Below are 25,891 nucleotides of genomic sequence, written 5' to 3'. Positions count from 1 at the left end.
TACTGTGTGCAGCATGTGGAACTGATATTACAGTGTGGAGCATGTGGACCTTAAGTTGCAGTGTACAATCTATGTAATTCATTTTCCATTGTGCAGCCTGGGCAACTGATGCTAAAGTTTGCTGCCTGTAGAAATGATGTTATATTGTCCAGCTTGTGTAATGATTTTACAGTGTGCGGCATGTGGCACTGATGTTACATTGTGCAGCTTTAAGAACTGCTGTTACTGTGTGTAGCCAGTGGAACTGATGTTACAATGTGCAGCATGTGGAACTGATGTCACTGTGTGCAGCAAGTCGAATTGATGCTCCTTTGTGCATCATGTGGAACTGATGTTACAGTGTGCAGCATGTGGAACTGATGTTACAGTGTGCAACATGTGGAACTGATGTTACTGTGTGCAGCATGTGGAACTGACATTACTGAGTGCAGCATGTGGAACTGATGTTATAGTGTGCAGCATGTGGAACTAATGTTACAGTGTGCAGCATGTGGAACTGATGTTACAGTGTGGAGCATGTGGACCTTATGTTGCAGTGTACAATCTATGTAATTCATTTTGCATTGTGCAGCCTGTGCAACTGATGTTAAATTTGCTGCCTGTGGAAATGATGTTATATTGTGCAGTCTGTGGAACGATTTTAGAGTGTGTGGCATGTGGCACTGATGTTATATTGTGCAGCCTGTGGAACTGATGTTATAATGTGCAGCATGAGGAACTGATGTTAAAGTTTGCAGCCTGTGGAAAAACTTTTTCAGGCTGCAACCTGTAGAAATGATGTTACAGTGTGCAGCCTGTGGAAATGATGTTACAGTGTGCACCATGTGGAACTGATGTTAATGAGTGCAGCATGTGGAAATGATGTTACAGTGTGCAGCATGTGGAAATGATGTTCCTGTGTGCAGCATGTTGAACTGATGTTACTGTGTGCAGCCTGTGGAACTGATGTTACAGTGTGCAGCATGAGGAACTGATGTTACAAATTGCAGCATGTGGAACTGAAGTTACACTGTGCAGCCTGTGGTACCGATGTCACAGTGTGCAGCCTGTGGAGCTGATGTTACAGTGTGCAGTCTGTGCAATGGATGTCAAAGTGTACAGACTCTGGAAGTGATGTTACAGTGTGCAGCTTGTGGACCTTACGTTGCAGTGTGCAAACTATGTAATTCATTTTGCTTTGTGCAGCCTGTGCAACTGATGTTAAATTTACAGCCTGTGGAAATAATTTTGCAGTGTGCAACCTGTGAAAATGATGTTAATATGTGCAGCATGAGGAGCTGATGTTACATTGTGCAGAAAGTGGAACTTATGTTCCAATGTGCAACCTGTGGAACTGATGTTACAGTGTGCAACCCGTGGAACTGATGTTGCAGTGTGCACTGTGTGGAACTGGTGTTACAGTGTGCAGCATGTGGAAATGATGTTCCTGTGTGCAGCCTGTGGTACCGATGTCACAGTGTGCAGCATGTGGAACTGATGTTACAGTGTGCAGCATGAGGAGCTGATGTTACATTGTGCAGCAAGTGGAACTGATGTTCCTGTGTGCATTCTGTGCAATGGATGTCAAAGTGTGCAACCTCTGGAATTGAAGTTACAATGTGCAGCTTGTGGACCTTACGCTGCAGTGTGCAAACTATGTAATTCATTTTGCTTTGTGGAGCCTGTGCAACTGATGTTAAAGTTACAGCCTGTGAAAATGATGTTACAGCTTGCAGCCTGTGGAACTGTTGTTACAATGTGCAGCATGTGGAAATGAAGTTCCTGTGTGCAGCATGGGTAACTGATGTTCCTTTGTGCAGCATGTGGAACTGATGTTACTGTGTGCAGCCTGTGGAACTGAGGTTACTGTGTGCAGCATGAAGAACTGATGTCACTGTGTGCAGCATGTCGAATTGATGTTCCTGTGTGCAGCCTATGGAACTGAAGTTACAGTGTGCAGCATGTGGAACTGATGTCACTGTGTGCAGCATGCGGTACTGATTTTACAGCGTGCAGCATGTGGAACTAATGTTCCAGCTTGCAGCCTGTGGAACTGAGGTTACTGTGTGCAGCATGTGGTTCTGATGTTCCTTTGTGCAGCATGTGGAACTGATGTTACTGTGTGCAGCCTGTGGAACTGAGGTTACTGTGTGCAGCATGAAGAACTGATGTTACAGTGTGCAGCCGGTGGAACTGTTGTTACAGTGTGCAGCATGTGGAACTGACATTACTGAGTGCAGCATGTGGAACTGATGTTACTGTGTGCAGCATGTGGAACTGATATTACAGTGTGGAGCATGTGGACCTTAAGTTGCAGTGTACAATCTATGTAATTCATTTTCCATTGTGCAGCCTGGGCAACTGATGCTAAAGTTTGCTGCCTGTAGAAATGATGTTATATTGTCCAGCTTGTGTAATGATTTTACAGTGTGCGGCATGTGGCACTGATGTTACATTGTGCAGCTTTAAGAACTGCTGATACTGTGTGTAGCCAGTGGAACTGATGTTACAATGTGCAGCATGTGGAACTGATGTCACTGTTGTGCAGCAAGTCGAATTGATGCTCCTTTGTGCATCATGTGGAACTGATGTTACAGTGTGCAGCATGTGGAACTGATGTTACAGTGTGCAACATGTGGAGCTGATGTTACTGTGTGCAGCACGTGGAATTGATGTTCCTGTGTGCAGAAGATGGAACTGATGTTACTGTGTGCAGCAGGTGGAACTGATGTTACTGTGAGCAGCATGTGGAACTGATGTTTCAGTGTGCAGCATGTGGAACTGATGTTGGAATGTGCAGCACATGGAACTGATGTTACATTGTGCAGCATATGGAACTGATGTTCCTGTGTGCAGCATATGGAACTGATGTTACAGTGTGCAGCATGAGGAACTGATGATAAAGTTTGTAGCCTGTGGAAATAATTTTGCAGTGTGCAGCCTGTGGAACTGAAGTTACACTGTGCAGCCTGTGGTTCCGATGTCACAGTGTGCAGCCTGTGGAACTGATGTTACAGTGTGCAGCATGAGGAGCTGATGTTACATTGTGCAGCAAGTGGAACTTATTTTACAGTGTGCAGCCTGTGTAATGGATGTCAAAGTGTGCAACCTCTGGAAGTGATGTTACAGTGTGCAGCCTGTGGAAATGATGTTACTGAGTGCAGCATCTGGTACTGATGTTACTGTGTGCAGCATCTGGTACTGATGTTTCTTAGTGCAGCATGTGGAACTGACATTACTGTGTGCAGCATGTGGAACTGATTTTACTGTGTGCAGCATGTGGAACTGATTTTACTGTGTGCAGCATGTGGAACTGATATTACAGTGTGGAGCAATTGGACCTTATGTTGCATTGTACAATCTATGTAATCATTTTGCATTGTGCAGCCTGTGCAACTGATGTTAAATTTTGCTGCCTGTGGAAATGATGTTATATTGTTCCGCCTGTGTAATGATTTTAAAGAATGCTGCATGTGGCACTGATGTTACATTGTGCAGCCTGTGGAACTGATGTTATAATGTGCAGCATGAGGTACTGATGTTAAGGTTTGCAGCCTGTGGAAATAATTTTGCAGTGTGCAACCTGTAGAAATGGTGCTACAGTGTGCAGCCTGTAGAACTGATGTTACAATGTGCAGGCCATGGCACTGATGTTCCTGTGTGCAGCATGTGGAACTGATGTCACTGAGTGCAGCATGTGGAACTGATGTTATAGTGTGCAGCATGTGGAATTGATGTTCCTGTGTGCAGCATGTGGAACTGATGTTAATGTGAGCAGCATGTGGAACTGATGTTACAGTGTGGAGCATGTGGACCATATGTTGCAGTGTACAATCTATGTAATTCATTTTGCATTGTGCAGCCTGTGCAACTGATGTTAAAGTTTGCTGCCTGTGGAAATGATGTTACATTGTGCAGCCTGTGGAACTGATGTTATAATGTGCAGCATGAGGAACTGATGTTAAAGTTTGCAACCCGTGGAAATAATTTTGCAGTGTAACTGATGTTACAATGTGCAACCCGTGGAACTGATGTTGCAGTGTGCAGCATGTGGAACTGATGTTACAGTGTGTAGCATGTGGAAATGGTATTCCTGTGTGCAGCATGTGTATCTGATGTTACAGTGTGCAGCATGTGGAACTGATGTTAAAGTGTGCAGCATGTAGAACTGATGTTACTGTGTGCAGCATGAAGAACTGACGTTACTGTGTGCAGCCTGTGGAACTGATGTTACAATACGCAGCATGTGGAACTGATGTCACTGGCTGCAGCATGTCGAATTGATGTTCCTGTGTGCATCATGTGGAACTGATGTTAAAGTGTGCAGCATATGGAATAGATGTCACTGTGTGCAGCCTGTGGAACTGATGTTACTGTGTGCAGCATGTGGTACTGATGTTGCAGCGTGCAGCATGTGGAACTGATGTTACATTGTGCATCAGGTGGAACTGATGTTCCTGTTTGCAAGATGTGGAATTGATGTTACAGTGTGCAGCATGAGAAACGGATGTTAAAGTTTGTAGCCTGTGGAAATAATTTTGCTCTGTGCAACCTGTAGAAATGATGTTACAGTGTGCAGCCTGTGGAACTGATGTTACAGTGTTCAGCACGTGGAACTTATGTTCCTGTGTGCAGAATGTGGAACTGATGTTACTGAGTGCAGCATGTGGAACTTATGTTACAGTGTGCAGCACGTGGAACTTATGTTCTTGTGTGCAGCATGTGGAAATGATGTTCCTGTGTGCAGCATGTGGAACTGATGTTACTGTGTGCAGCCTGTGGAACTGATGTTACTGTGTGCAGCATGAGGAACTGATGTTACAAATTGCAGCCTGTGGAACTAAAGTTACACTGTGCAGCCTGTGGTACCGATGTCACAGTGTGCAGACTGTCGAAATGATGTTACAGTGTGCAGCATGAGGAGGTGATGTTACATTGTGTGGCAAGGGGAACTGATGTTACCGTTTGCAGTCTGTGCAACGGATGTCAAAAGTGTGCAACCTCTGGAATTGATGTTACAGTGTGCAGCTTGTGGACCTTACGTTGCAGTGTGCAAACTATGTAAATCATTTTGCTTTGTGCAGCCTGTGCAACTGATGTTAAATTTACAGCCTGTGGAAATAATTTTGCAGTGTGCAACCTGTGAATATGATGATACAGTTTGCAGCCTGTGGAACTGATGTTACACTGTGTGGCCCATGGAAGTTATGTTACAAGGTGCAGCCTGTGGAACTGATGTTACAATGTGCAGCCCATGGTACTGATGTTGCAGTGTGCAGCATGTGGAACTGATGTTACAGTGTGCAGCATGTGGAAATGATGTTCCTAAGTGCAGCATGTGTAACTGATGATCCTGTGTGCAGCATGAAAAACTGATGTTACTGTGTGCAGCCTGTGGAACTGATGTTACAGTGTGCAGCATGTGGAACTGATGTCACTGTGTGCAACATGTCGAATTGATGTTCCTGTGTGCATCATGTGGAATTGATGTTGCAGTGTGCAGCATGTGGAAATGATGTTCCTGTGTGCAGCATGTGGAACTGATGTTACTGTGTGCAGCCTGTGGAACTGAGGTTACTGTGTGCAGCATGTGGAACTGATGTTACAAACTGCAGCCTGTGGAACTGAAGTTACAGTGTGCAGCATGAGGAGCAGATGTTACATTGTGCAGCAAGTGGAGCTAATGTTACAGTGAGCAGTCTGTGCAACGGATGTCAATGTGTGCAACCTCTGGACGTGATGTTACAGTGTGCAGCTTGTGGACCTTGCATTGCAGTGTGCAAACTATGTAATTCATTTTGCTTTGTGCAGCTTGTGCAACTGATGTTAAAGTTACAGCCTGTGGAAATAATTTTGCAGGGTGCAACTTGTGAAAATGGTGTTACAGTTTGCAGCCTGTGGAACTGATGTTACAATGTGCAGCCCGTGGAATTTATGTTACAAGGTGCAGCCTGTGGAACTGATGTTACAATGTGCAGCCCGTGGAACTGATGTTGCAGTGTGTATCATGTGGAACTGATGTTACAGTGTGCAGCACGTGGAACTGATGGTACAGTGTGCAGCAAGTGGAACTGATGTTCCTTTGTGCAGCATGTGTAACTGATGTTACAATGTGCAGCCCGTGGAACTGATGTTGCAGTGTGCAGCATGTGGAACTGATGTTACTGAGTGCAGCATGTGGAAATGATGTTCCTGTGTGCAGCATGTGTAACTGATGTTCCTGTGTGCAGCATGTGGAACTGATTTTACTGTGGGCAGCCTGTGGAACTGAGGTTACTGTGTGCAGCATGTGGAACTGATGTTCCAGCGTGCAGCATGTGGAACTGATGTTACTCTGCGCAGCATGAACAACTGATGTTACTGTGTGTAGCCTGTGGAACTGATGTTACAATGTGCAGCATGTGGAACTGATGTCACTGTGTGCAGCATGTAGAATTGATGCTCCTGTGTGCATCATGTGGAACTGATGTTACAGTATGCAGCATGTGGATCAGATGTTAGAGTGTGCAACATGTGGATCTGATGTTACTGTGTGCAGCATGTGGAATTGATGTTCCTGTGTGCAGAAGTTGGAACTGATGTTACAGTGCGCAGCACGTGGAACTGATATTACATTGTGCAGCATGTGGAACTGATTTTACTGTGTGCAGCATGTGGAACTGATGTTACTGTGTGCAGCATGTGGAACTGATGTACAGTGTGCAGCATGTGGAACTGATGTTACAGCGTGCAGCATGTGGAACTGATGTTACAATGTGCAGCATGTGGAACTGATGTCACTGTGTGCAGCATGTCGAATTGATGCTCCTGTGTGCATCATGTGGAACTGATGTTACAGTGTGCAGCATGTGGATCAGATGTTACAGTTTGCAACATGTGGAACTGATGTTATGGTGTGCAGCATGTGGAATTGATGTTCCTGTGTGCAGAAGTTGGAACTGATGTTACTGTGTGCAGCAGGTGGAAGTGATGTTATAGTGTGCAGCATGTGGAATTGATGTTCGTGTGTACAGCATGTGGAACTAATGTTACTGTGAGCAGCATGTGGACCTAATGTTACAGTGTGCAGCACGTGGAACTGATGTTACATTGTGCAGCATGTGTAACTGATGTTACTGTGAGCAGCATGTGGAACTGATGTTACAGTGTGAAGCACGTGGAACTGATGTTACTGTGAGCAGCATGTGGAACTGATGTTACAGTGTGCAGCACGTGGAACTGATGTTGCCGTGTGTAGCATGTGGAACTGATGTTACAGTGTGCACCATGTGTAACTGATGTTACAATGTGCAGCCCGTGGAACTGATGTTGCAGTGTGCAGCACGTGGAACTGATGTTACTGAGTGCAGCATGTGGAAATGATGTTGCTGTGTGCAGCATGTGGAACTGATTTTACTTTGTGCAGCCTGTGGAACTGAGGTTACTGTGTGCAGCATGTGGAACTGATGTTACAGTGTGCAGCATGTGGAACTGATGTTCCAGCGTGCAGCCTGTGGAACTGATGTTACTCTGTGCAGCATGAACAAATTATGTTACTGTGTGTAGCCTGTGGAACTGATGTTACAATGTGCAGCATGTGGAACTGATGTCACTGTGTGCAGCATGTCGAATTGATGCTCCTGTGTGCAACATGTGGAACTGATGTTACAGTGTGCAGCATGTGGAATTGATGTTCCTGTGTGCCGAAGTTGGAACTGATGTTACTGTGTGCAGCAGGTGGAACTGATGTTCGTGTGTGCAGCATGTGGAACTGATGTTACTGTGAGCAGCATGTGGAACTAATATTACAGCGTGCAGCACGTGGAACTGATGTTACATTGTGCAGCATGTGGATCTGATGTTACTGTGAGCAGCATGTGGAACTGATATTACAGTGTGAAGCACGTGGAACTGATGTTACTGTGAGCAGCTTGTGTAACTGATGATACTCTGTGCAGCCTGTGGTACCGATGTCACAGTGTGCAGCCTGTGGAAATGATGTTATATTGTGCTGCCTGTGTAATGATTTTACAGTGTGCGGCATGTGGCACTGATGTTACATTGTGCAGCAAGTGGAACTGATGTTACAGTGTGCAGCTTGTTCAATGGATGTCAAAGTGTGCAACCTCTTGAAGTGATGTTACAGTGTGCAGCTTGTAGAAATGATGTGACTGAGTGCAGCATGTTGAACTGATGTTACTGTGTGCGGCATGTGGAACTGAGGTTACTGTGTGCAGCATGAAGAACTGATGTTACAGTGTGCAGCCGGTGGAACTGTTGTTACAGTGTGCAGCATGTGGAACTGACATTACTGAGTGCAGCATGTGGAACTGATGTTACTGTGTGCAGCATGTGGAACTGATATTACAGTGTGGAGCATGTGGACCTTAAGTTGCAGTGTACAATCTATGTAATTCATTTTCCATTGTGCAGCCTGGGCAACTGATGCTAAAGTTTGCTGCCTGTAGAAATGATGTTATATTGTCCAGCTTGTGTAATGATTTTACAGTGTGCGGCATGTGGCACTGATGTTACATTGTGCAGCTTTAAGAACTGCTGTTACTGTGTGTAGCCAGTGGAACTGATGTTACAATGTGCAGCATGTGGAACTGATGTCACTGTGTGCAGCAAGTCGAATTGATGCTCCTTTGTGCATCATGTGGAACTGATGTTACAGTGTGCAGCATGTGGAACTGATGTTACAGTGTGCAACATGTGGAACTGATGTTACTGTGTGCAGCATGTGGAACTGACATTACTGAGTGCAGCATGTGGAACTGATGTTATAGTGTGCAGCATGTGGAACTAATGTTACAGTGTGCAGCATGTGGAACTGATGTTACAGTGTGGAGCATGTGGACCTTATGTTGCAGTGTACAATCTATGTAATTCATTTTGCATTGTGCAGCCTGTGCAACTGATGTTAAATTTGCTGCCTGTGGAAATGATGTTATATTGTGCAGTCTGTGGAACGATTTTAGAGTGTGTGGCATGTGGCACTGATGTTATATTGTGCAGCCTGTGGAACTGATGTTATAATGTGCAGCATGAGGAACTGATGTTAAAGTTTGCAGCCTGTGGAAAAACTTTTTCAGGCTGCAACCTGTAGAAATGATGTTACAGTGTGCAGCCTGTGGAAATGATGTTACAGTGTGCACCATGTGGAACTGATGTTAATGAGTGCAGCATGTGGAAATGATGTTACAGTGTGCAGCATGTGGAAATGATGTTCCTGTGTGCAGCATGTTGAACTGATGTTACTGTGTGCAGCCTGTGGAACTGATGTTACTGTGTGCAGCATGCGGAACTGATGTTACAAATTGCAGCATGTGGAACTGAAGTTACACTGTGCAGCCTGTGGTACCGATGTCACAGTGTGCAGCCTGTGGAGCTGATGTTACAGTGTGCAGTCTGTGCAATGGATGTCAAAGTGTACAGACTCTGGAAGTGATGTTACAGTGTGCAGCTTGTGGACCTTACGTTGCAGTGTGCAAACTATGTAATTCATTTTGCTTTGTGCAGCCTGTGCAACTGATGTTAAATTTACAGCCTGTGGAAATAATCTTGCAGTGTGCAACCTGTGAAAATGATGTTAATATGTGCAGCATGAGGAGCTGATGTTACATTGTGCAGAAAGTGGAACTTATGTTCCAATGTGCAACCTGTGGAACTGATGTTACAGTGTGCAACCCGTGGAACTGATGTTGCAGTGTGCACTGTGTGGAACTGGTGTTACAGTGTGCAGCATGTGGAAATGATGTTCCTGTGTGCAGCATGTGGAACTGATGTTACTGTGTGCAGCCTGTGGTACCGATGTCACAGTGTGCAGCATGTGGAACTGATGTTACAGTGTGCAGCATGAGGAGCTGATGTTACATTGTGCAGAAATTGGAACTTATGTTCCAATGTGCAACCTGTGGAACTGATGTTACAGTGTGCAACCCGTGGAACTGATGTTGCAGTGTGCACTGTGTGGAACTGGTGTTACAGTGTGCAGCATGTGGAAATGATGTTCCTGTGTGCAGCATGTGGAACTGATGTTACTGTGTGCAGCCTGTGGTACCGATGTCACAGTGTGCAGCATGTGGAACTGATGTTACAGTGTGCAGCATGTGGAACTGATGTTACTGAGTGCAGCATGTGGAAATGTTGTTCCTGTGTGCAGCATGTGTAACTGATGTTCCTGTGGGCAGCATGTGGAACTGATTTTACTGTGTGCAGCATGTGGAACTGATGTTACTGTGTGCAGCATGTGGAACTGATGTACAGTGTGCAGCATGTGGAACTGATGTTACAGCGTGCAGCATGTGGAACTGATGTTACAATGTGCAGCATGTGGAACTGATGTCACTGTGTGCAGCATGTCGAATTGATGCTCCTGTGTGCATCATGTGGAACTGATGTTACAGTGTGCAGCATGTGGATCAGATGTTACAGTTTGCAACATGTGGAACTGATGTTACTGTGTGCAGCATGTGGAATTGATGTTCCTGTGTGCAGAAGTTGGAACTGATGTTACTGTGTGCAGCAGGTGGAAGTGATGTTATAGTGTGCAGCATGTGGAATTGATGTTCGTGTGTACAGCATGTGGAACTAATGTTACTGTGAGCAGCATGTGGAACTGATGTTACAGTGTGCAGCACGTGGAACTGATGTTACATTGTGCAGCATGTGTAACTGATGTTACTGTGAGCAGCATGTGGAACTGATGTTACAGTGTGCAGCACGTGGAACTGATGTTGCCGTGTGTAGCATGTGGAACTGATGTTACAGTGTGCACCATGTGTAACTGATGTTACAATGTGCAGCCCGTGGAACTGATGTTGCAGTGTGCAGCACGTGGAACTGATGTTACTGAGTGCAGCATGTGGAAATGATGTTGCTGTGTGCAGCATGTGGAACTGATTTTACTTTGTGCAGCCTGTGGAACTGAGGTTACTGTGTGCAGCATGTGGAACTGATGTTACAGTGTGCAGCATGTGGAACTGATGTTCCAGCGTGCAGCATGTGGAACTGATGTTACTCTGTGCAGCATGAACAAATTATGTTACTGTGTGTAGCCTGTGGAACTGATGTTACAATGTGCAGCATGTGGAACTGATGTCACTGTGTGCAGCATGTCGAATTGATGCTCCTGTGTGCAACATGTGGAACTGATGTTACAGTGTGCAGCATGTGGAATTGATGTTCCTGTGTGCCGAAGTTGGAACTGATGTTACTGTGTGCAGCAGGTGGAACTGATGTTCGTGTGTGCAGCATGTGGAACTGATGTTACTGTGAGCAGCATGTGGAACTAATATTACAGCGTGCAGCACGTGGAACTGATGTTACATTGTGCAGCATGTGGAACTGATGTTACTGTGAGCAGCATGTGGAACTGATATTACAGTGTGAAGCACGTGGAACTGATGTTACTGTGAGCAGCTTGTGTAACTGATGTTACTCTGTGCAGCCTGTGGTACCGATGTCACAGTGTGCAGCCTGTGGAAATGATGTTATATTGTGCTGCCTGTGTAATGATTTTACAGTGTGCGGCATGTGGCACTGATGTTACATTGTGCAGCAAGTGGAACTGATGTTACAGTGTGCAGCTTGTTCAATGGATGTCAAAGTGTGCTACCTCTTGAAGTGATGTTACAGTGTGCAGCTTGTAGAAATGATGTGACTGAGTGCAGCATGTTGAACTGATGTTACTGTGTGCGGCATGTGGAACTGACATTACTGTGTGCAGTATGTGGAACTGATGTAACAGTGTGCAGCCTGTGGAACTGATGTTACTGTGTGCAGCATGTGGAACTGACATTACTGAGTGCAGCATGTGGAACTGATGTTATAGTGTGCAGCATGTGGAACTAATGTTACAGTGTGCAGCATGTGGAACTGATGTTACAGTGTGGAGCATGTGGACCTTATGTTGCAGTGTACAATCTATGTAATTCATTTTGCATTGTGCAGCCTGTGCAACTGAAGTTAAATTTGCTGCCTGTGGAAATGATGTTATATTGTGCAGTCTGTGGAACGATTTTAGAGTGTGTGGCATGTGGCACTGATGTTATACAGTGCAGCCTGTGGAACTGATGTTATAATGTGCAGCATGAGGAACTGATGTTAAAGTTTGCAGCCTGTGGAAAAACCTTTTCAGGCTGCAACCTGTAGAAATGATGTTACAGTGTGCAGCCTGTGGAAATGATGTTACAGTGTGCACCATGTGGAACTGATGTTAATGAGTGCAGCATGTGGAAATGATGTTACAGTGTGCAGCATGTGGAAATGATGTTCCTGTGTGCAGCATGTTGAACTGATGTTACTGTGTGCAGCCTGTGGAACTGATGTTACTGTGTGCAGCATGCGGAACTGATGTTACAAATTGCAGCATGTGGAACTGAAGTTACACTGTGCAGCCTGTGGTACCGATGTCACAGTGTGCAGCCTGTGGAGCTGATGTTACAGTGTGCAGTCTGTGCAATGGATGTCAAAGTGTACAGACTCTGGAAGTGATGTTACAGTGTGCAGCTTGTGGACCTTACGTTGCAGTGTGCAAACTATGTAATTCATTTTGCTTTGTGCAGCCTGTGCAACTGATGTTAAATTTACAGCCTGTGGAAATAATTTTGCAGTGTGCAACCTGTGAAAATGATGTTAATATGTGCAGCATGAGGAGCTGATGTTACATTGTGCAGAAAGTGGAACTTATGTTCCAATGTGCAACCTGTGGAACTGATGTTACAGTGTGCAACCCGTGGAACTGATGTTGCAGTGTGCACTGTGTGGAACTGGTGTTACAGTGTGCAGCATGTGGAAATGATGTTCCTGTGTGCAGCATGTGGAACTGATGTTACTGTGTGCAGCCTGTGGTACCGATGTCACAGTGTGCAGCATGTGGAACTGATGTTACAGTGTGCAGCATGAGGAGCTGATGTTACATTGTGCAGCAAGTGGAACTGATGTTCCTGTGTGCATTCTGTGCAATGGATGTCAAAGTGTGCAACCTCTGGAATTGAAGTTACAATGTGCAGCTTGTGGACCTTACGCTGCAGTGTGCAAACTATGTAATTCATTTTGCTTTGTGGAGCCTGTGCAACTGATGTTAAAGTTACAGCCTGTGGAAATAACTTTGCAGTGTGCAACCCGTGAAAATGATGTTACAGCTTGCAGCCTGTGGAACTGTTGTTACAATGTGCAGCATGTGGAAATGAAGTTCCTGTGTGCAGCATGGGTAACTGATGTTCCTTTGTGCAGCATGTGGAACTGATGTTACTGTGTGCAGCCTGTGGAACTGAGGTTACTGTGTGCAGCATGAAGAACTGATGTCACTGTGTGCAGCATGTCGAATTGATGTTCCTGTGTGCAGCCTATGGAACTGAAGTTACAGTGTGCAGCATGTGGAACTGATGTCACTGTGTGCAGCATGCGGTACTGATTTTACAGCGTGCAGCATGTGGAACTAATGTTCCAGCTTGCAGCCTGTGGAACTGAGGTTACTTTGTGCAGCATGTGGTTCTGATGTTCCTTTGTGCAGCATGTGGAACTGATGTTACTGTGTGCAGCCTGTGGAACTGATGTTACTGTGTGCAGCATCTGGAACTGACATTACTGAGTGCAGCATGTGGAACTGATGTTACTGTGTGCAGCATGTGGAACTGATATTACAGTGTGGAGCATGTGGACCTTAAGTTGCAGTGTACAATCTATGTAATTCATTTTCCATTGTGCAGCCTGGGCAACTGATGCTAAAGTTTGCTGCCTGTAGAAATGATGTTATATTGTCCAGCTTGTGTAATGATTTTACAGTGTGCGGCATGTTGCACTGATGTTACATTGTGCAGCTTTAAGAACTGCTGTTACTGTGTGTAGCCAGTGGAACTGATGTTACAATGTGCAGCATGTGGAACTGATGTCACTGTGTGCAGCAAGTCGAATTGATGCTCCTTTGTGCATTATGTGGAACTGATGTTACAGTGTGCAGCATGTGGAACTGATGTTACAGTGTGCAACATGTGGAACTGATGTTACTGTGTGCAGCATGTGGAATTGATGTTCCTGTGTGCAGAAGATGGAACTGATGTTACTGTGTGCAGCAGGTGGAACTGATGTTATAGTGTGCAGCATGTGGAATTGATGTTCCTATGTGCAGCATGTGGAACTGATGTTACTGTGAGCAGCATGTGGAACTGATGTTTCAGTGTGCAGCATGTGGAACTGATGTTGGAATGTGCAGCACATGGAACTGATGTTACATTGTGCAGCATATGGAACTGATGTTCCTGTGTGCAGCATATGGAACTGATGTTACAGTGTGCAGCATGAGGAACTGATGATAAAGTTTGTAGCCTGTGGAAATAATTTTGCAGTGTGCAGCCTGTGGAACTGAAGTTACACTGTGCAGCCTGTGGTTCCGATGTCACAGTGTGCAGCCTGTGGAACTGATGTTACAGTGTGCAGCATGAGGAGCTGATGTTACATTGTGCAGCAAGTGGAACTTATTTTACAGTGTGCAGCCTGTGTAATGGATGTCAAAGTGTGCAACCTCTGGAAGTGATGTTACAGTGTGCAGCCTGTGGAAATGATGTTACTGAGTGCAGCATCTGGTACTGATGTTACTGTGTGCAGCATCTGGTACTGATGTTTCTTAGTGCAGCATGTGGAACTGACATTACTGTGTGCAGCATGTGGAACTGATTTTACTGTGTGCAGCATGTGGAACTGATATTACAGTGTGGAGCAATTGGACCTTATGTTGCAGTGTACAATCTATGTAATCATTTTGCATTGTGCAGCCTGTGCAACTGATATTAAATTTTGCTGCCTGTGGAAATGATGTTATATTGTTCCGCCTGTGTAATGATTTTAAAGAGTGCGGCATGTGGCACTGATGTTACATTGTGCAGCCTGTGGAACTGATGTTATAATGTGCAGCATGAGGTACTGATGTTAAGGTTTGCAGCCTGTGGAAATAATTTTGCAGTGTGCAGCCTGTGGAACTGAAGTTACACTGTGCAGCCTGTGGTTCCGATGTCACAGTGTGCAGCCTGTGGAACTGATGTTACAGTGTGCAGCATGAGGAGCTGATGTTACATTGTGCAGCAAGTGGAACTTATGCTACAGTGTGCAGCCTGTGCAATGGATGTCAAAGTGTGCAACCTCTGGAAGTGATGTTACAGTGTGCAGCCTGTGGAAATGATGTTACTGAGTGCAGCATCTGGTACTGATGTTACTGTGTGCAGCATCTGGTACTGATGTTTCTTAGTGCAGCATGTGGAACTGACATTACTGTGTGCAGCATGTGGAACTGATTTTACTGTGTGCAGCATGTGGAACTGATATTACAGTGTGGAGCAATTGGACCTTATGTTGCAGTGTACAATCTATGTAATCATTTTGCATTGTGCAGCCTGTGCAACTGATGTTAAATTTTGCTGCCTGTGGAAATGATGTTATATTGTTCCGCCTGTGTAATGATTTTAAAGAGTGCGGCATGTGGCACTGATGTTACATTGTGCAGCCTGTGGAACTGATGTTATAATGTGCAGCATGAGGTACTGATGTTAAGGTTTGCAGCCTGTGGAAATAATTTTGCAGTGTGCAGCCTGTGGAACTGAAGTTACACTGTGCAGCCTGTGGTTCCGATGTCACAGTGTGCAGCCTGTGGAACTGATGTTACAGTGTGCAGCATGAGGAGCTGATGTTACATTGTGCAGCAAGTGGAACTTATGCTACAGTGTGCAGCCTGTGCAATGGATGTCAAAGTGTGCAACCTCTGGAACTGATGTTACAGTGTGCAGCCTGTGGAAATGATGTTACTGAGTGCAGCATCTGGTACTGATGTTACTGTGTGCAGCATCTGGTACTGATGTTTCTTAGTGCAGCATGTGGAACTGACATTACTGTGTGCAGCATGTGGAACTGATTTTACTGTGTGCAGCATGTGGAACTGATATTACAGTGTGGAGCAATTGGACCTTATGTTGCATTGTACAATCTATGTAATCATTTTGCATTGTGCAGCCTGTGCAACTGATGTTAAATTTTGCTGCCTGTGGAAATGATGTTATATTGTTCCGCCTGTGTAATGATTTTAAAGAATGCTGCATGTGGCACTGATGTTACATTGTGCAGCCTGTGGAACTGATGTTATAATGTGCAGCATGAGGTACTGATGTTAAGGTTTGCAGCCTGTGGAAATAATTTTGCAGTGTGCAACCTGTAGAAATGGTGCTACAGTGTGCAGCCTGTAGAACTGATGTTACAATGTGCAGGCCATGGCACTGATGTTCCTGTGTGCAGCATGTGGAACTGATGTCACTGAGTGCAGCATGTGGAACTGATGTTATAGTGTGCAGCATGTGGAATTGATGTTCCTGTGTGCAGCATGTGGAACTGATGTTAATGTGAGCAGCATGTGGAACTGATGTTACAGTGTGGAGCATGTGGACCATATGTTGCAGTGTACAATCTATGTAATTCATTTTGCATTGTGCAGTCTGTGCAACTGATGTTAAAGTTTGCTGCCTGTGGAAATGATGTTACATTGTGCAGCCTGTGGAACTGATGTTATAATGTGCAGCATGAGGAACTGATGTTAAAGTTTGCAACCCGTGGAAATAATTTTGCAGTGTAACTGATGTTACAATGTGCAACCCGTGGAACTGATGTTGCAGTGTGCAGCATGTGGAACTGATGTTACAGTGTGTAGCATGTGGAAATGGTATTCCTGTGTGCAGCATGTGTATCTGATGTTACAGTGTGCAGCATGTGGAACTGATGTTAAAGTGTGCAGCATGTGGAACTGATGTTACTGTGTGCAGCATGAAGAACTGACGTTACTGTGTGCAGCCTGTGGAACTGATGTTACAATACGCAGCATGTGGAACTGATGTCACTGGCTGCAGCATGTCGAATTGATGTTCCTGTGTGCATCATGTGGAACTGATGTTAAAGTGTGCAGCATATGGAATAGATGTCACTGTGTGCAGCCTGTGGAACTGATGTTACTGTGTGCAGCATGTGGTACTGATGGTACAGTGTTCAGCACGTGGAACCTATGTTCCTGTGTGCAGAATGTGGAACTGATGTTCCTGTTTGCAAGATGTGGAATTGATGTTACAGTGTGCAGCATGAGAAACGGATGTTAAAGTTTGTAGCCTGTGGAAATAATTTAGCTCTGTGCAACCTGTAGAAATGATGTTACAGTGTGCAGCCTGTGGAACTGATGTTCCTGTGTGCAGAATGTGGAACTGATGTTACTGAGTGCAGCCTGTGGAACTGATGTTACTGTGTGCAGCATGAGGAACTGATGTTACAAATTGCAGCCTGTGGAACTAAAGTTACACTGTGCAGCCTGTGGTACCGATGTCACAGTGTGCAGACTGTCGAAATGATGTTACAGTGTGCAGCATGAGGAGGTGATGTTACATTGTGTGGCAAGGGGAACTGATGTTACCGTTTGCAGTCTGTGCAACGGATGTCAAAAGTGTGCAACCTCTGGAATTGATGTTACAGTGTGCAGCTTGTGGACCTTACGTTGCAGTGTGCAAACTATGTAAATCATTTTGCTTTGTGCAGCCTGTGCAACTGATGTTAAAGTTACAGCCTGTGGAAATAATTTTGCAGTGTGCAACCTGTGAATATGATGATACAGTTTGCAGCCTGTGGAACTGATGTTACACTGTGTGGCCCATGGAAGTTATGTTACAAGGTGCAGCCTATGGAACTGATGTTACAATGTGCAGCCCATGGTACTGATGTTGCAGTGTGCAGCATGTGGAACTGATGTTACTGTGTGCAGCCTGTGGAACTGATGTTACAGCGTGCAGCATGTGGAACTGATGTCACTGTGTGCAACATGTCGAATTGATGTTCCTGTGTGCATCATGTGGAATTGATGTTGCAGTGTGCAGCATGTGGAAATGATGTTCCTGTGTGCAGCATGTGGAACTGATGTTACTGTGTGCAGCCTGTGGAACTGAGGTTACTGTGTGCAGCATGTGGAACTGATGTTACAAACTGCAGCCTGTGGAACTGAAGTTACAGTGTGCAGCATGAGGAGCAGATGTTACATTGTGCAGCAAGTGGAGCTAATGTTACAGTGAGCAGTCTGTGCAACGGATGTCAATGTGTGCAACCTCTGGACGTGATGTTACAGTGTGCAGCTTGTGGACCTTGCGTTGCAGTGTGCAAACTATGTAATTCATTTTGCTTTGTGCAGCTTGTGCAACTGATGTTAAAGTTACAGCCTGTGGAAATAATTTTGCAGTGTGCAACTTGTGAAAATGATGTTACAGTTTGCAGCCTGTGGAACTGATGTTACAATGTGCAGCCCGTGGAATTTATGTTACAAGGTGCAGCCTGTGGAACTGATGTTACAATGTGCAGCCCGTGGAACTGATGTTGCAGTGTGTATCATGTGGAACTGATGTTACAGTGTGCAGCACGTGGAACTGATGGTACACTGTGCAGCAAGTGGAACTGATGTTCCTTTGTGCAGCATGTGTAACTGATGTTACAATGTGCAGCCCGTGGACCTGATGTTGCAGTGTGCAGCATGTGGAACTGATGTTACTGAGTGCAGCATGTGGAAATGATGTTCCTGTGTGCAGCATGTGTAACTGATGTTCCTGTGTGCAGCATGTGGAACTGATTTTACTGTGGGCAGCCTGTGGAACTGGGGTTACTGTGTGCAGCATGTGGAACTGATGTTCCAGCGTGCAGCATGTGGAACTGATGTTACTCTGCGCAGCATGAACAACTGATGTTACTGTGTGTAGCCTGTGGAATTGATGTTCCTGTGTGCAGAAGTTGGAACGGATGTTACAGTGCGCAGCACGTGGAACTGATATTACAGTGTGCAGCATGTGGAACTGATGTTACAGTGTGCAGCATGTGGAACTGATGTTACTGTGAGCAGCATGTGGAACTGATGTTACAGTGTGCAGCACGTGGAACTGATGTTGCAGTGTGTAGCATGTGGAACTGATGTTACAGTGTGCAGCATGTGTAACTGATGTTACAATGTCCAGCCCGTGGAACTGATGTTGCAGTGTGCAGCATGTGGAACTGATGTTACTGAGTACAGCATGTGGAAATGTTGTTCCTGTGTGCAGCATGTGTAACTGATGTTCCTGTGGGCAGCATGTGGAACTGATTTTACTGTGTGTAGCATGTGGAACTGATGTTACTGTGTGCAGCATGTGGAACTGATGTACAGTGTGCAGCATGTGGAACTGATGTTACAGCGTGCAGCATGTGGAACTGATGTTACAATGTGCAGCATGTGGAACTGATGTCACTGTGTGCAGCATGTCGAATTGATGCTCCTGTGTGCATCATGTGGAACTGATGTTACAGTGTGCAGCATGTGGATCAGATGTTACAGTTTGCAACATGTGGAACTGATGTTACTGTGTGCAGCATGTGGAATTGATGTTCCTGTGTGCAGAAGTTGGAACTGATGTTACTGTGTGCAGCAGGTGGAAGTGATGTTATAGTGTGCAGCATGTGGAATTGATGTTCGTGTGTACAGCATGTGGAACTAATGTTACTGTGAGCAGCATGTGGAACTGATGTTACAGTGTGCAGCACGTGGAACTGATGTTACATTGTGCAGCATGTGTAACTGATGTTACTGTGAGCAGCATGTGGAACTGATGTTACAGTGTGAAGCACGTGGAACTGATGTTACTGTGAGCAGCATGTGGAACTGATGTTGCAGTGTGCAGCACGTGGAACTGATGTTGCCGTGTGTAGCATGTGGAACTGATGTTACAGTGTGCAGCATGTGTAACTGATGTTACAATGTGCAGCCCATGGAACTGATGTTGCAGTGTGCAGCATGTGGAACTGATGTTACTGAGTGCAGCATGTGGAAATGATGTTGCTGTGTGCAGCATGTGGAACTGATTTTACTTTGTGCAGCCTGTGGAACTGAGGTTACTGTGTGCAGCATGTGGAACTGATGTTACAGTGTGCAGCATGTGGAACTGATGTTCCAGCGTGCAGCATGTGGAACTGATGTTACTCTGTGCAGCATGACCAAATTATGTTACTGTATGTAGCCTGTGGAACTGATGTTACAATGTGCAGCATGTGGAACTGCTGTCACTGTGTGCAGCATGTCGAATTGATGCTCCTGTGTGCAACATGTGGAACTGATGTTACAGTGTGCAGCATGTGGAATTGATGTTCCTGTGTGCCGAAGTTGGAACTGATGTTACTGTGTGCAGCAGGTGGAACTGATGTTCGTGTGTGCAGCATGTGGAACTGATGTTACTGTGAGCAGCATGTGGAACTAATATTACAGCGTGCAGCACGTGGAACTGATGTTACATTGTGCAGCATGTGGAACTGATGTTACTGTGAGCAGCATGTGGAACTGATATTACAGTGTGAAGCACGTGGAACTGATGTTACTGTGTGCAGCTTGTGTAACTGATGTTACTCTGTGCAGCCTGTGGTACCGATGTCACAGTGTGCAGCCTGTGGAAATGATGTTATATTGTGCAGCCTGTGTAATGATTTTACAGTGTGCGGCATGTGGCACTGATGTTACATTGTGCAGCAAGTGGAACTGATGTTACAGTGTGCAGCTTGTTCAATGGATGTCAAAGTGTGCAACCTCTTGAAGTGATGTTACAGTGTGCAGCTTGTAGAAATGATGTGACTGAGTGCAGCATGTTGAACTGATGTTACTGTGTGCGGCATGTGGAACTGACATTACTGTGTGCAGTATGTGGAACTGATGTAACAGTGTGCAGCCTGTGGAACTGATGTTACTGTGTGCAGCATGTGGAACTGACATTACTGAGTGCAGCATGTGGAACTGATGTTATAGTGTGCAGCATGTGGAACTAATGTTACAGTGTGCAGCATGTGGAACTGATGTTACAGTGTGGAGCATGTGGACCTTATGTTGCAGTGTACAATCTATGTAATTCATTTTGCATTGTGCAGCCTGTGCAACTGATGTTAAATTTGCTGCCTGTGGAAATGATGTTATATTGTGCAGTCTGTGGAACGATTTTAGAGTGTGTGGCATGTGGCACTGATGTTATATTGTGCAGCCTGTGGAACTGATGTTATAATGTGCAGCATGAGGAACTGATGTTAAAGTTTGCAGCCTGTGGAAAAACTTTTTCAGGCTGCAACCTGTAGAAATGATGTTACAGTGTGCAGCCTGTGGAAATGATGTTACAGTGTGCACCATGTGGAACTGATGTTAATGAGTGCAGCATGTGGAAATGATGTTACAGTGTGCAGCATGTGGAAATGATGTTCCTGTGTGCAGCATGTTGAACTGATGTTACTGTGTGCAGCCTGTGGAACTGATGTTACTGTGTGCAGCATGCGGAACTGATGTTACAAATTGCAGCATGTGGAACTGAAGTTACACTGTGCAGCCTGTGGTACCGATGTCACAGTGTGCAGCCTGTGGAGCTGATGTTACAGTGTGCAGTCTGTGCAATGGATGTCAAAGTGTACAGACTCTGGAAGTGATGTTACAGTGTGCAGCTTGTGGACCTTACGTTGCAGTGTGCAAACTATGTAATTCATTTTGCTTTGTGCAGCCTGTGCAACTGATGTTAAATTTACAGCCTGTGGAAATAATTTTGCAGTGTGCAACCTGTGAAAATGATGTTAATATGTGCAGCATGAGGAGCTGATGTTACATTGTGCAGAAAGTGGAACTTATGTTCCAATGTGCAACCTGTGGAACTGATGTTACAGTGTGCAACCCGTGGAACTGATGTTGCAGTGTGCACTGTGTGGAACTGGTGTTACAGTGTGCAGCATGTGGAAATGATGTTCCTGTGTGCAGCATGTGGAACTGATGTTACTGTGTGCAGCCTGTGGTACCGATGTCACAGTGTGCAGCATGTGGAACTGATGTTACAGTGTGCAGCATGAGGAGCTGATGTTACATTGTGCAGCAAGTGGAACTGATGTTCCTGTGTGCATTCTGTGCAATGGATGTCAAAGTGTGCAACCTCTGGAATTGAAGTTACAATGTGCAGCTTGTGGACCTTACGCTGCAGTGTGCAAACTATGTAATTCATTTTGCTTTGTGGAGCCTGTGCAACTGATGTTAAAGTTACAGCCTGTGGAAATAACTTTGCAGTGTGCAACCCGTGAAAATGATGTTACAGCTTGCAGCCTGTGGAACTGTTGTTACAATGTGCAGCATGTGGAAATGAAGTTCCTGTGTGTAGCATGGGTAACTGATGTTCCTTTGTGCAGCATGTGGAACTGATGTTACTGTGTGCAGCCTGTGGAACTGAGGTTACTGTGTGCAGCATGAAGAACTGATGTCACTGTGTGCAGCATGTCGAATTGATGTTCCTGTGTGCAGCCTATGGAACTGAAGTTACAGTGTGCAGCATGTGGAACTGATGTCACTGTGTGCAGCATGCGGTACTGATTTTACAGCGTGCAGCATGTGGAACTAATGTTCCAGCTTGCAGCCTGTGGCACTGAGGTTACTGTGTGCAGCATGTGGTTCTGATGTTCCTTTGTGCAGCATGTGGAACTGATGTTACTGTGTGCAGCCTGTGGAACTGAGGTTACTGTGTGCAGTATGAAGAACTGATGTTACAGTGTGCAGCCGGTGGAACTGTTGTTACAGTGTGCAGCATGTGGAACTGACATTACTGAGCGCAGCATGTGGAACTGATGTTACTGTGTGCAGCATGTGGAACTGATATTACAGTGTGGAGCATGTGGACCTTAAGTTGCAGTGTACAATCTATGTAATTCATTTTCCATTGTGCAGCCTGGGCAACTGATGCTAAAGTTTGCTGCCTGTAGAAATGATGTTATATTGTCCAGCTTGTGTAATGATTTTACAGTGTGCGGCATGTGGCACTGATGTTACATTGTGCAGCTTTAAGAACTGCTGTTACTGTGTGTAGCCAGTGGAACTGATGTTACAATGTGCAGCATGTGGAACTGATGTCACTGTGTGCAGCAAGTCGAATTGATGCTCCTTTGTGCATCATGTGGAACTGATGTTACAGTGTGCAGCATGTGGAACTGATGTTACAGTGTGCAACATGTGGAACTGATGTTACTGTGTGCAGCATGTGGAATTGATGTTCCTGTGTGCAGAAGATGGAACTGATGTTACTGTGTGCAGCAGGTGGAACTGATGTTATAGTGTGCAGCATGTGGAATTGATGTTCCTATGTGCAGCATGTGGAACTGATGTTACTGTGAGCAGCATGTGGAACTGATGTTTCAGTGTGCAGCATGTGGAACTGATGTTGGAATGTGCAGCACATGGAACTGATGTTACATTGTGCAGCATATGGAACTGATGTTCCTGTGTGCAGCATATGGAACTGATGTTACAGTGTGCAGCATGAGGAACTGATGATAAAGTTTGTAGCCTGTGGAAATAATTTTGCAGTGTGCAGCCTGTGGAACTGAAGTTACACTGTGCAGCCTGTGGTTCCGATGTCACAGTGTGCAGCCTGTGGAACTGATGTTACAGTGTGCAGCATGAGAAGCTGATGTTACATTGTGCAGCAAGTGGAACTTATTTTACAGTGTGCAGCCTGTGTAATGGATGTCAAAGTGTGCAACCTCTGGAAGTGATGTTACAGTGTGCAGCCTGTGGAAATGATGTTACTGAGTGCAGCATCTGGTACTGATGTTACTGTGTGCAGCATCTGGTACTGATGTTTCTTAGTGCAGCATGTGGAACTGACATTACTGTGTGCAGCATGTGGAACTGATTTTACTGTGTGCAGCATGTGGAACTGATATTACAGTGTGGAGCAATTGGACCTTATGTTGCAGTGTACAATCTATGTAATCATTTTGCATTGTGCAGCCTGTGCAACTGATGTTAAATTTTGCTGCCTGTGGAAATGATGTTATATTGTTCCGCCTGTGTAATGATTTTAAAGAGTGCGGCATGTGGCACTGATGTTACATTGTGCAGCCTGTGGAACTGATGTTATAATGTGCAGCATGAGGTACTGATGTTAAGGTTTGCAGCCTGTGGAAATAATTTTGCAGTGTGCAGCCTGTGGAACTGAAGTTACACTGTGCAGCCTGTGGTTCCGATGTCACAGTGTGCAGCCTGTGGAACTGATGTTACAGTGTGCAGCATGAGGAGCTGATGTTACATTGTGCAGCAAGTGGAACTTATGCTACAGTGTGCAGCCTGTGCAATGGATGTCAAAGTGTGCAACCTCTGGAAGTGATGTTACAGTGTGCAGCCTGTGGAAATGATGTTACTGAGTGCAGCATCTGGTACTGATGTTACTGTGTGCAGCATCTGGTACTGATGTTTCTTAGTGCAGCATGTGGAACTGACATTACTGTGTGCAGCATGTGGAACTGATTTTACTGTGTGCAGCATGTGGAACTGATATTACAGTGTGGAGCAATTGGACCTTATGTTGCATTGTACAATCTATGTAATCATTTTGCATTGTGCAGCCTGTGCAACTGATGTTAAATTTTGCTGCCTGTGGAAATGATGTTATATTGTTCCGCCTGTGTAATGATTTTAAAGAATGCTGCATGTGGCACTGATGTTACATTGTGCAGCCTGTGGAACTGATGTTATAATGTGCAGCATGAGGTACTGATGTTAAGGTTTGCAGCCTGTGGAAATAATTTTGCAGTGTGCAACCTGTAGAAATAGTGCTACAGTGTGCAGCCTGTAGAACTGATGTTACAATGTGCAGGCCATGGCACTGATGTTCCTGTGTGCAGCATGTGGAACTGATGTCACTGAGTGCAGCATGTGGAACTGATGTTATAGTGTGCAGCATGTGGAATTGATGTTCCTGTGTGCAGCATGTGGAACTGATGTTAATGTGAGAAGCATGTGGAACTGATGTTACAGTGTGGAGCATGTGGACCATATGTTGCAGTGTACAATCTATGTAATTCATTTTGCATTGTGCAGCCTGTGCAACTGATGTTAAAGTTTGCTGCCTGTGGAAATGATGTTACATTGTGCAGCCTGTGGAACTGATGTTATAATGTGCAGCATGAGGAACTGATGTTAAATTTTGCAACCCGTGGAAATAATTTTGCATTGTAACTGATGTTTCAATGTGAAACCCGTGGAACTGATGTTGCAGTGTGCAGCATGTGGAACTGATGTTACAGTGTGTAGCATGTGGAAATGGTATTCCTGTGTGCAGCATGTGTATCTGATGTTACAGTGTGCAGCATGTGGAACTGATGTTAAAGTGTGCAGCATGTGGAACTGATGTTACTGTGTGCAGCATGAAGAACTGATGTTACTGTGTGCAGCCTGTGGAACTGATGTTACAATACGCAGCATGTGGAACTGATGTCACTGGCTGCAGCATGTCGAATTGATGTTCCTGTGTGCATCATGTGGAACTGATGTTAAAGTGTGCAGCATATGGAATAGATGTCACTGTGTGCAGCCTGTGGAACTGATGTTACTGTGTGCAGCATGTGGTACTGATGTTGCAGCGTGCAGCATGTGGAACTGATGTTACATTGTGCATCAGGTGGAACTGATGTTCCTGTTTGCAAGATGTGGAACTGATGTTACTGTGTGCAGCATGAGGAACTGATGTTACAAATTGCAGCCTGTGGAACTGAAGTTACACTGTGCAACCTGTGGTACCGATGTCACAGTGTGCAGACTGTCGAAATGATGTTACAGTGTGCAGCATGAGGAGGTGATGTTACATTGTGTGGCAAGGGGAACTGATGTTACCGTTTGCAGTCTGTGCAACGGATGTCAAAAGTGTGCAACCTCTGGAATTGATGTTACAGTGTGCAGCTTGTGGACCTTACGTTGCAGTGTGCTAACTATGTAAATCATTTTGCTTTGTGCAGCCTGTGCAACTGATGTTAAAGTTACAGCCTGTGGAAATAATTTTGCAGTGTGCAACCTGTGAATATGATGATACAGTTTGCAGCCTGTGGAACTGATGTTACACTG

The sequence above is a fragment of the Carcharodon carcharias genome, chromosome 8 (assembly GCF_017639515.1).
Source record: "Carcharodon carcharias isolate sCarCar2 chromosome 8, sCarCar2.pri, whole genome shotgun sequence".
In the NCBI taxonomy this organism is placed as follows: domain Eukaryota; kingdom Metazoa; phylum Chordata; class Chondrichthyes; order Lamniformes; family Lamnidae; genus Carcharodon; species Carcharodon carcharias.
The sequence above is the reverse complement of the archived record's forward strand: the minus strand, read 5'-3'. Positions refer to the sequence as shown.